Genomic DNA, 12,089 nt, shown 5'->3' on the forward strand with positions numbered 1-12,089 from the left:
AAGCATCCTTCTCTAACTGAAGGAACTCCTGTATCCACTTGAATCCGAATGGGTACCTCAAACTCAGCAAGAACAAAACTGAAAGTGTCGTTGTCCCTGTATCATTCATTCTCTTTCCCCTGCCTCCATGAGGCAATAACACGGAAATTACCCAGTCACCCAAACTAGGAATCTGAGGGTCAACCTAAAGTCACTTTTCTATCTTTTACATTCTATCACTCACCAAACTGTGCCCATTTGTCCTGCTAATTACGTTTCTAACACATTTCTACTCCTATGCTTCTAAGTGTAGCTCAAGGCCTCAGTTATCTCCTATCCAGATGGTCATACCCTTATTCTGCTTTTAACTCACTCAGGAAGTCCATCTTCTCCCTGGCTGTCAGAGGGACCTCACTAACACAGAGCTGACCATGTTATTCTGCCTATACTCGTTCAGTGACTCTCCCAAGCCTGGCTAAGCTCCCTTTCAGGGAAAATTATCCTTATTGTCATTCTTACCTCCCCCAAATTGCTGCCTCCCACTTTATGCTGTAAACAACCTGTCCCTCACTCCACACATCATGCTAACCACCCTTGTGCTTTTCTTCATGTAGCTCCCCTTGCCTGGAATGACCTTTCTAACTTTACCCCATTCTTTGTCTGGCTGTCTCTCACACATTCAGCTTTGATTGGTTGCCCTCTTATCTAGGAACTATTTCCCAAGGGATTATGCCAAGCTCAGTAACCCTCCTTGTGCTCTCCCAGTATCCCCTGCTTGGTTTGTATTAACCATATGAGTATGTGTGTATCTTTCTCTGTACCTATTTTCTTAGAAGTCAGAGACTCTGAATTTTTTACTTTCCGCTCCCCTCCCCTTCTCACACACACACACACATTTCCATCTGTGGGTCTAGCAAAGTGACAGGAACATATTAGGTGCTTAATAAATATTTAATGCAGCAGAATAATTTCCACTGAAAATGGATTTACCAAGTCCTAGTGGCCTTCAGGCGTGTAGGCATTCATTTACTCATTCGATAATAGAACACCTCCTAAATATTTATATCCTACTTATCTAGCATTCTTGACCTCTCTGCTGTTTAGATATATTGTAACTTCTTGAAATGCCTCAAATTCAGTTTCACTCAGCACTGTCTTCTGAACTACAGAATCTGGCTTGTGCAAAATAACTGATATAGGTGATCTGGGAAGAGGCAAAGCTAGGGTAGCCCATGTCCCCATGAATTTACAATCTGACCTGACTTCATACATCTGCAATATTTGGCAATACTATACAGCATTTTTAAAAACCTTTCAGCAAATGCCAATTAATGACACATAAACTGAATACCTAAATGTCTAGAGAACTCAGAGAGAAAAAAGGTCAGAACTGGGTGAATTTAATAAAAGAACTAGCTACAGACGTTAAGGTCTTTAATGTAGAGACTCAGTGAACATGAATGGCTTAAGGAGGAGGAAAATAGTATTTCTAGTTAAAGAAATAACATGAGCAAAGGAAAGAGGATAAAAGCTCTATTGAGAAAACAGTACGTCATTTGCTTGACTGAACTACAAAATCTGAGCTAGGATATAAGAACAGGAAATTATGTTAAAAGGAATTAGCAAAATTGATAAATATTTGGATGATGACTGTCAGAAAGATGATACATTTTTATTCAGGGAACTGGAAAAAGCCAAGTAGTTCTCTCAACAGAAATAAATAGATAGATGATAGATGATAGATAGATAGATAGATAGATAGATAGATAGATAGATATGACTATTAGGAGAGAACTATTTGAGTTTATTTAATAAATTAAATACAATATATATAAACACATTCAAATAACATTGTCCTGCAGGATTAGAGATGTAGGATTAGAAAGAGGGTATGAGATAAAAATCACTTTAACCGTGGTGTTAGTGGATGTTACAAGTGAGGACAAGCTGCCCAAAGCAATACTCATCATTCCAGATATGGGGTCTGTGAGACTGGATTAGGGTCCTGCCCCACCTATCCAACAAGAAGAGGAGGTTTTGATGGAGCTGGACTCACGTGTGAAGTTAAATGACTCCATTTTCAAAGGCTAGAGGAGTAGATGGAGCAAACCCAACAGAAATTTAAATCAACATTTCAAACGGAATAAAATTAAGGCCAAATTATCAGCTGTTCCCCTCACCAAGCCTCCTGCCTAATTATATGGCATGATTAGAAGCCCTGCCAAAACCTTCTAACTTTGCAACAACAACACTATCTCAGGCTCCGTTTCCTCTCCCTACACCCCAAATAGTTAATTCTTACTTCTTCAGATATCTCATCTCAAAGGTAAATCCTCTGACTCCACAGCCACTGAAAATTCCTCATCTACGTGTAACACCCACCACAGTAAATCCTTCCACAAGTTCTCCAGATAATTAGTTTCATAAAATACTACTTTGGCTGGGATATTCTGCCAACAGCCCCAACTTGCCTAGTAATGAAATAAAGAAAAGATGTTTTTCTTGCCAACTCTCTCACCGCAAGGTTATTTTAATGCAAGTTTAATTAATAGGAAGCAACACACAATAAATAATATCCATAAATGGCGAATGGAAATGGCAATACCTAGTCCTGCTGAAATTCTGCATCTTCATAGGTGCATTTTTTCCCACCTTCTTATAGTGACCGAGGAGGAGAAATTATTTCCTGACTTGGCTTCCCCACTGACTTCTGTGAGGGTCCCTCTGGTGGATCCCTCCTGGCTCCCACCTTCTCCATTCCTTTCAACCCTTCTAGAATACATGTATAGCATTTCTGAGAAAGCCTCAGCCACACATGTGCTCAACACTCTAGGATCCTGAGAAGTCTATTCTTCCAATATGTTAATGGAAAGGCAGATGGAAAAGCCTCCATTGATTGGCTGCCGCCTGCGCACCCCCATCTCCGCCCCCCACCTCCCAATTCCCGCACCCCACTCACTGGGGACCAACACCACAACCTGGGCATGTGCCCTGACCAGGAATCGAACCGTGACCTCCTGGTTCATAGGTCGGTGCTCAACCACTGAGCCACATGTACAGGGCAATTTAATTTTTAATATCAACCATGACCCTAAACATCACTGTACCCAGGTTTTATGAAAAAAAATTAAAGAGCAAGTTAAATCCTTTACATAGATCCTGTCATTGGGTCCCCTGGTTCCTAGCCTTGCTGCCCTGTCCCTCCTCTGAAATAGAGAAAAACATTCTTCAATTCCTTGTGCTGCAAATTTCTACCTTCCTCTAGGAAACTTTATCCTTCCATTTAAGGGGGTTGGTTTTATCCTAAAATATAATCCTCTACCTCCAATTAGAGAAATCCATGAGACATAGCTCACAGCGGTATTTTCCTCCCAAGACTGAGTTGTTCAATGTGAAACAACACTTTGGACTTTCATCTAAACAACAGGCACACTCAACCCTCGCAAAACAAATACACTCAAAATCCCTTTTAAAGAAGAGAAACATTTCCCTAAAGGCACCATGATCTGCAGAGCTGCTCCAGGTCACAAAGGAAATAGCAGTTTTACATTATTGACAGAGAGATATCAATCTCCCTTTCCTATTCTTTTATTTCCAGACCCTGTCCAGGTTTTTGCAAACAAACAAACCAACAAAGGAGTCCATTATGACATCTTTGAGAATAAGCTGTGCCATCAATTTAATTGCTACTCTTTAACTTGCTTTTCTTTATCTTGGACCAAATCCTATCCTAGTCAAACTTTCCTCCCATTCTAATGTTGGAAATAGGGCACAGACTAAGAGAGGCATATTCCACCAAAGCCATTCTCTGCAGAATTGCTTTGTCCCTACTTTCCTGGGGTTAGCTTCCCCACAGGGCCCTTTCCCCAGATCACATACCCCTCCTGGGTTGTACCCTGGCCCCCATTTGTGAGAATCCATGGCTGACCTGGCAGCCCTTTGGTTATACCTAGTTAGGTCACCTTGGCTTTATTATATAGCCGTTTCTTTAATACATTTCTCTAAAGCTGAGCTTGCTCTGTATCCAAAGCCATTCAAAATCCTTCTGCCAAATTGTCTTCTGTCTCTCACGTTATAAATCCTTAACCTTCTAAATCCACATTCTCTAAGTCCCTTTATTAGTTCCCATTTCCTTGTCAGGTTTTATTTCCCACCATTGGGTAACTCGGACTTTTGCCAACTCTTCTGCTCACACCTTTCTGTTGTTTCTGGAATTTCTCTTTTCTTGCCCCTTTTCTACTCCACCTCTCCACATTTTTTTTTCAAACCACCTGACCTCTATTTAGAATACTTTTTCACTTCTTATCTAACAAACCAGCTCTCAGCTATTAAAATTCGAGATATTTCCCAACCACTCCTACACACTCTAAAGCCAATGGTGACAACATCACTGTTGTCGGGAGACAGTTCCTTGGGCTTCATTGATCAAGGCCTTGATGGCTATGCTGCAATGGCAAAATCTATGCATTACTTCTGCTCCCGCATAGGTACCCCAGCTGCCTCATTAATCAAACAACCTTTGTGGGGTAACCCAAGAGTCTAACCACCATTTATATCATTCTCTGTTGGGGAATATGATGTCTCCATTCTAAATAACCACAAAAAACTTTTGAAAGGTAATTGGTTCCTACCTGGCATCTGTAGACCTTATCGTGATTTCCCACCCGCGTGCAGCTACATCTGATGCAGGAAGCCGCAGCTTGTCTGTTTCAAACACCTGGGTAGACGCAGAAGAAACACATTGCTGCAAACTGTGGAAGCCCACTTGCTGATCAGAGTGACAGTAAATGATTTATTTCTGTATATTTTCACTTTTTTTTTTTTTTAAATCACATCTAAGTTTCAAAACCTCCCTTAAGATTTTTAGAGTGAATAGCATGGATTTGGGCAAGGAGCAAACTATTTAGAGACAGGCTGGGTTAAGGCTTGGTTCTACTGTGTATTAGACACCTGGTTGGCCAAGTCACTTCATCTTTCTGGACTTCAGTTTCCCTAACAGTAAGGCAAGAGCAGTAACAACGACAATATTCTCCCTATCAAATTTCATGATTCCTCAGTGAGGCAAGAGCAAGGTGGAGCTGTTGAAACAGGTTGAGGTTAGGGTGACAATAGAAATTCCAACAAGCAGGTAAGGCATAGTAACCAAGGGAATTAAGTAGTGTCCAGTCATAAAGCAGGCAAACATTAGGTTAAAAGGCAGAAGTAGCAGGATATCCCCAAACATGGTCAGAGCCTGGTGAACAGAATGGAGTGGGTGGTATCCACTATCCCAGTGGTCGGCAAACTCATCAGTCAACAGAGCCAAATATCAACAGTACAACGATTGAAATTTCTTTTGAGAGCCAAATTTTTTAAACTTAAACTTCTTCTAACGCCACTTCTTCAAAACAGACTCGCCCAGGCCGTGGTATTTTGTGGAAGAGCCACACTCAAGGGGCCGAAGAGCCGCATGTGGCTTGCGAGCCGCAGTTTGCCGACCACTGCACTATCCCAATATATCATGAGGATCTTTGCCAAAGCCATTTTCCAGCCCTCAGGAACAGAACAAAGAATTAAACTTGATCAGAAGATAGACCACATGCCTGGGAGTCCAGGGAAGCCCTGATCCATGAAATGAGGACAGAGGACACTAGGAGACAGGTGGCCAACTATCATGACACTGTAGGGTGACTTAACCATGATTCCAGACAAATCAATAATTCTAGTGATCATCCTGAGACCCCCATACCCAGCAGCAAAAGAACCTTGGAGCATGTCATTGAAGCTCACACATCATCAAGGAAGGTTATAGGTTATAGGTTATAGGTTATAGGTTATAGGTTATAGGTTATAGGTTATAGGTTATAAGTTATAGGAATGTATACTGAGTTGGCAGAGGGTGGTTTGACAAAAACAAAACCTTTTCCAATAGAATTAAGGTTAGCTCAGTCTGTTGGGGGCTCTGTGCACTCAACCAAGTGCTCACCCCCAGAGCAGCTGAATCCTTCTCACTGCTTCAGGGACACAGCCTTCTTTGCTCCGGCCAGTTACCATGTAAATGCCAGGGCACCATAGGGGTGAGGCATGTCAGCACACAGCAGGTACAAATGTCAGATGAGGATTGAATAATGAATGCAACAAGTTAAAGGCCATGTGTGACAAGTAGGGATTCAAACGCAGTAGCATTTTGTGCAAAGAGGAGCCTGTAGTTTTTTTCATGCAAAGGAACCGTAAGGATGTCTCATTGGTATAGTTGGGCCTGCAGACATCTTTACTGAGTCCTCTGTTCTCCACACTTTGGAAGGTAGAATGCAGCCCTCAAGTGCATTTTAAGAGCTGTGTAGGAAAAGACACATTTACAAGTCAATAAAAGATGAGAAGCCAATTGTCAACAAATCCAGAGTTCCTATTGGAGGTCACTCAAAACTAGTAAACAAAAAAATGTGTTAGGCTGAGCGTTCATCACTTAGTTAATACCTTAAATGACTGACTTATCAGTCCTGATATATCTCCTTTGCAATGCCTTCACGGAGGAGTGTAATAGAGGATGGAATCCAAGGTGTCTGATCGTGGCTTACTGGTGATTACGGAAGGAATGTGAACTAGACTGGTGAGGGCCGCCCTGGAGCCCTGCAGGATCCAAGCCTGAGTGTGAACCTCAACAAGTCTCCATCTCAGGAAAGACACGTGGACCTGTGCTTCCCCAGCACTCATTCCTTCACATTTCCTAATTAGGTTATATTCGATGTTCGCAGGCTGGTGATGGATGAGATACTGAAGTGTAATCACAGCTGATATTATTCACGTCCCAGGAATGCGCGGCCCAGGCTGCTCGGCTAGCTCCAGCAGAAAACAATGGTACCGCTGACAAGTAGCCTTTTTACATTTCAGATTCTGGTTCGGATTTATTCTTTCTGTTTGCCCATGATTGCAGAACAGGTATCTAGAGAGGAGAAATAAACACGCTGTATGTTACACTTCCTGGTTGTGTGAGGCTCATTAAGTCACATAAACACTGGCACGGCCTGCCTGCTAGAATGTCCAGAAATGGGGCCAACTAGGCCGCCTCTGCATCTGCCTTGAGATGTTTGGTTGCCTAGAGGCCCAAATAACCACGGAAAGGGTAATTAAAAATCAACAGGTGTTGTGCCAGACCTTGTGCTCAAATAAAAGATAAAGATTAACTGCCTATTCTGAAATAGTTAACAATCAGGCCAAAAGCCAGCCAAAACATGCCAGCAACTAACACAAGTCAGATGCAACTCAGAACTATAACAGAGAGGTACATAGAGGAAAGATTAACTCTGACTATAGGGAGGAGGGTTATCAAAGGGGAGTCTTGGATGATGAGTAAGAGTATACGAAGGAGGGGAGGGGTGTACATTCCAGAAAGTAAAAAATGGGATGGAGCCATAGTCAAGGAGCTATAAGAGCACAGAAGAGAGATAGTAACCCAACCAACAGGACCTCACTTCCTCACAGGAAAGGTGAGCCTTGAAGGATACGGAGGTGGCAGTCAAATGGAAGGCAGGGAGGAGAACATTCTAGAAAGAGGAGGCAGCACTGCCCACACAAAGAGGTGAAAGAACATGTTTTAAATACCACAAGTAACTCAGTATGTTTGGAACCTGAGGATGGGTTAGAAGATGAGGTTGGAGAAATAAGCAAGGGCCAGGGCATGAAAGTTTTGGGGTTTTGTTTATTTATTTGTTTTAGTAGCCAGCTGTTTTATCCTGATGGCTATGAGAAGCTGCATAAGGTCCAATCTATTTGACTTGGTGACTCATTGGAGCTGGGGAGAGGTTATAGATGAAAGATCCAGGTGAGACAGGATGAGAGCTTAAAACAAAAGCATGAATGACAGGCAAATGAACTCAGGTTTTAAGAAGCAGGAGAGGGAAAATGGAGTAATTCTCCTGTCTACTCAGTAATACTACTTTCCAATGATCACGGTCTACCTTGTTGCATCATTTAGGTGCAAATGTTACCTCCTCTATTAGGTTGTCAGTTCCTTGAGAGAAGACCAGAGAGATGTATGTCTAATTCAACTTCGTGTTACAATTCCTAATACAGGTCTTACACATATTAACCATTCTCCAAATATATATATTGAATGAGCAGAAAACACAGATTTGTGTGGGGGAAAGGAAGAGGGAGGTGGAGCCAGGGTCAGTATTTAAACCAAGAGAAAGTCCTTCAACTACTTGGTGTGCAGAGAAGTTACTTTCCCTGTCATCCTGCACTTCCTTCAGACAATTGTGCCCTCCTTGGAAGAAGGTACAGCATTCCCCGAGGCTGGCGGTGCTCATCCATTGTGGCAGTGCCTGGGGGGAGATGGGGTACGTCTGGGGCCCATTGCTGAAGAAAGAAATGCTAGAATCCCCTGTTTGTGCTGCTTCTGGCAGAGGACAAATGTCCAGAGTTGCTGGAGTTCTGAGATGACAAATAGACAGCAGAAAGTTCCTTATAGTGGGATAGAGAGGAAGAGGAGGAGTGAGGAAGGACAGAGGAGGCCAGAAATAAACCTCAGATCCTTCAGCACGGTGAATCTCACAAATCAAGTGTTGACCCTCTATGGAGGCCCTTTACCGGTTATGAAGATCTGTGCCTGGTATAGGTGGACTCAGACCACATGCCCCATCCTATACAATAAAAAGTCCAAAGATCACCCTGCACTAAAACTTTCTTCAAATGCTGCTTCCTCCACCAGGCCATCTTGATCACCCTAACCAGAAGCAATTTCTCCACTTACTGATCATCTCACCATGTTGATGTGTTTCTTGGAGCCCATGAGAGTTAGAAAGGAGTTTCAAGAAACTCCTTGGTGAAAGGGTGGAGGGTAAGAGGAGAAGGGATCCCCACTATAGCTCAGCCAGAAGAGCTGTGCCTTCACCCCTAACATACATCAGGAACCTTCCTATAATTCCATTTAAAAAGGGAAAAACTTCAAAACCACTAATGTATAGTGAAATATCACTATTACTGGACCATCTAGCCCAGATAATCCAGATGGTCTCAATTTAGATATATGTTTCATTGTCAGAGAACATATCAAAATATGTGTCCCTATTTGACATTTGGAAAATATCATGGACTTGATGACATTTATCATATACTGTCTTATAATAATATTTGTGTGCTCTTTTAATGGTCTCTAAAAATTTTAAGCTGCTTCAGTAAGCATATTCTTTTTTGCATGTTTTGAGTATCTGTCACAGTGCTTTATACTCTGCTGTTCAACAAACCTAAGCTGAATAACAATAAGAATGTTAGGACCTATTCACTAGCAAGCAGATTTGTGCAGCAGGTCCTAAGATTTACAACATAATGGAATGAATGTGCAAAATTCTTTGCTTTCTAGGCAGACCCATAATGAGGAACAACTTAAAGATAGGACTTTACAAACCAAAAAGGAAGTCTTAGATCACCCTAGAAACAGAGATTTTAATATAGGGCCACAAAGAAGACAACTGTCTTTGAACAAGCTCAGCATTCAGTATTAAGTTGTGTAAATCTCACAGCATTTCTGGGTGACAGTGCAAAGCTTAGGGTTACCAAGTATTGACTCCTGTGTGCATGCCTCATTTGCAGAACATGTTCTTCTGCTCAGACAAGTGAGCAGACCACAGTCAGGGGCACCTAGATGTCCCGCCTGGAGGGTTAAGATGAAGGCCTTTGGAACAGTTTCCACATTCAGTCAAGCAGGTTTGGAAAGATAAGAGAAACATAGGCTAGCCCAAGAAGAGTGCCAATCTGATTGACCCAATTTCTTGGCACAGAATGGGCATTCAATAACTATGTACTGAATGTGTGAAATGGCTCCTCCCTGCTCCTGCTCCAACCTATTCAGTCAGTAGTGAGGCAGCTCAAAGCACTCTCAAGGCCACACACCTACCTACTTATTCTTCTTCATGAGGAAAATACCATAGCCATTGTTTCTAGAGAGTGGACAACAAAGGCAAATACATGGGCTTGGAATTATCTACTACACCTGCTGGGAGAGGCAAACTTGAGAGTGCGGTGCATCAGCAGGGCGAGGGCAGCAAAAGGTCCTGGCCCTGAGCCTAAGGCAGACTATTACCTGACCTTGGGCAGACTATTATCAACTGTGGTTTTCAAACATCCCCTACAGAATGTTCTCAGTGAAGTAAAAAGCAAGGACAGTTCTGGTGTCCTTCCTTGTTTTGGTTGTTGTTATTGTTGTTGTTGTTGTTTTTGCTGGTTTTCTTTGTGGGAGTCCAAATTAAGTGACCTGTAATAAACTTCTGAGGAGATGGCCTGTCCTTTGTGCACAGGGACTTCTGTCACTGGTTTCCAGTCAACAATCAGGATCCGACATGCATCATATTTGAAGGCCTCCTCCACAAATAAAATTGGTGCAGCCTGAGTTCAAGGGCTAATTCAAATGCCAAGAGTCCTAGGATTTGGTGGCTACTGTGAGCTCCTGGCTAACCTGCTCAGAACTATATGCTGGGCCTGCGCTCGCCTGCTCACAGAGTCTCATATATATCAACTGCTACATTTGATTAGGCAAAACTGATCTCCTAACCAAGATGTGACCTGAAGTCCTTTATTTATAAGGAAGTCACTGCTTAGAAATTCCTTAGGTTTTGGCAATTGTTCAACCAAATTCATTATTTTCAGGATTGGTGAAATTCTAATTGGGTTGCAAAGAAGGGAATCCTCCAGTTACAAGGACATTCTCATTCAAAATGCTCTAAACTTCCAGCTTTGTCTAACATTTTTCCTTAAAGCTTACTTCAGGGGGTAATCGAGAACATGCACACACAAACTCAGTCTGAATGTGGCATTTTGGAGGAAAACCCCAGCTGAGTACACATGAGTGTTCTTCAGCTTTGCCAGAAGAGAAATAGTTATGTGTAGGGAGCGGTTATAGGGTTAAGCCTCGGACTGACCTGCTGGCAAAGCCGCAAACAAGTCCCAGCTTAGAGGGCACAGCCCTCTTAGCATAATTAAGCTTGATCTTGTGACTGCTCCCTAGATCTTTCCTGGGTAGCTAATGGGCTGTGGGAGGTGCAGCAAGTGCTGCCAAAACAAGTGAAACTTACAAGAACATTGTAAATTACCTTGTTTACCTCTGACTATAAAATAAAGCATCAGCTTGCAGTCTGGATCTGTTCTGTGGTCTCAGTCACCCACAGAAGATCCACCTCCAGGGGTGGGCAAACTTTTTGACTCGAGGGCCACAATGGGTTCTTAAACTGGACCAGAGGGCCGGAACAAAAGCATGGATGGAGTGTTTGTGTGAACTAATATAAATTCAAAGTAAAGGAGCGGAGGGGAGAGCAAGAGAACCAGATAGAACAGCCGGATCCGGCCCGCGGGCCATAGTTTGCCCATGGCTGAGACCCAGCTTATTCTCTTTGTCTGTCTTTTCTTCATCCTTCGCTGGCCCTCCCTCAGGCTCGCCAAACCCTTGGTTGTGCTGGTGCGGCACAGTTATGCATTATACATGGACTATAAAGACACTTTTTTGTAAGCCTTACTCAAAAACGTTTGAATTTTATAACTTAAAATGTTCCATGTGTTTAGTATTTCTTGTTCAGCTAGACTAAAGAAAAGTGGTTGAAAATTCAGTCTCAGCATACATGTGGTATATTTCAGGAATGTTTAATATATTATTACTTCTGGAGCAATGGAGTTTGTGAACACAGCTTTTATACTCATTGCAAGTTGTAGTCAAGGGGTCCATTTATTCAATAAATATTTATTGAGTACCTACTCTGTGCTAGGCCCCATTTTAGTTATGGAAAATACAACAGTATACCAAATTCACTTTTTATAGAACACAGGCCATAAATGAATTTATTAATAAATATAATGTCAGGTACCTTACATTGTATTCTTCCTGCTTTAGGCTGGGAAAGAGAATGTGGGAAGGGCTGCTATTTGAGGAACAGCCTCTAGCCAGACATCTCATTTGAATAAAGACAATGGATTATTTTGGTTACCTGGGGAAGAAGGGGCCAGGCAGATGGAGTGCCCCAGGCACTGTTGGAGTGCCTGGAAAGGCCGGAAGGCCTCGTGGCCAGGGCAGAATGAGAGAGGGAAAGCAGTCAGAAATGAGGTCCTACATAAAACCTCTGCCCAAGGGGTCCTTGCCCCTGAAG

Source organism: Plecotus auritus (assembly GCF_963455305.1).
Source record: "Plecotus auritus genome assembly, chromosome: 8".
NCBI classification, from domain to species: domain Eukaryota; kingdom Metazoa; phylum Chordata; class Mammalia; order Chiroptera; family Vespertilionidae; genus Plecotus; species Plecotus auritus.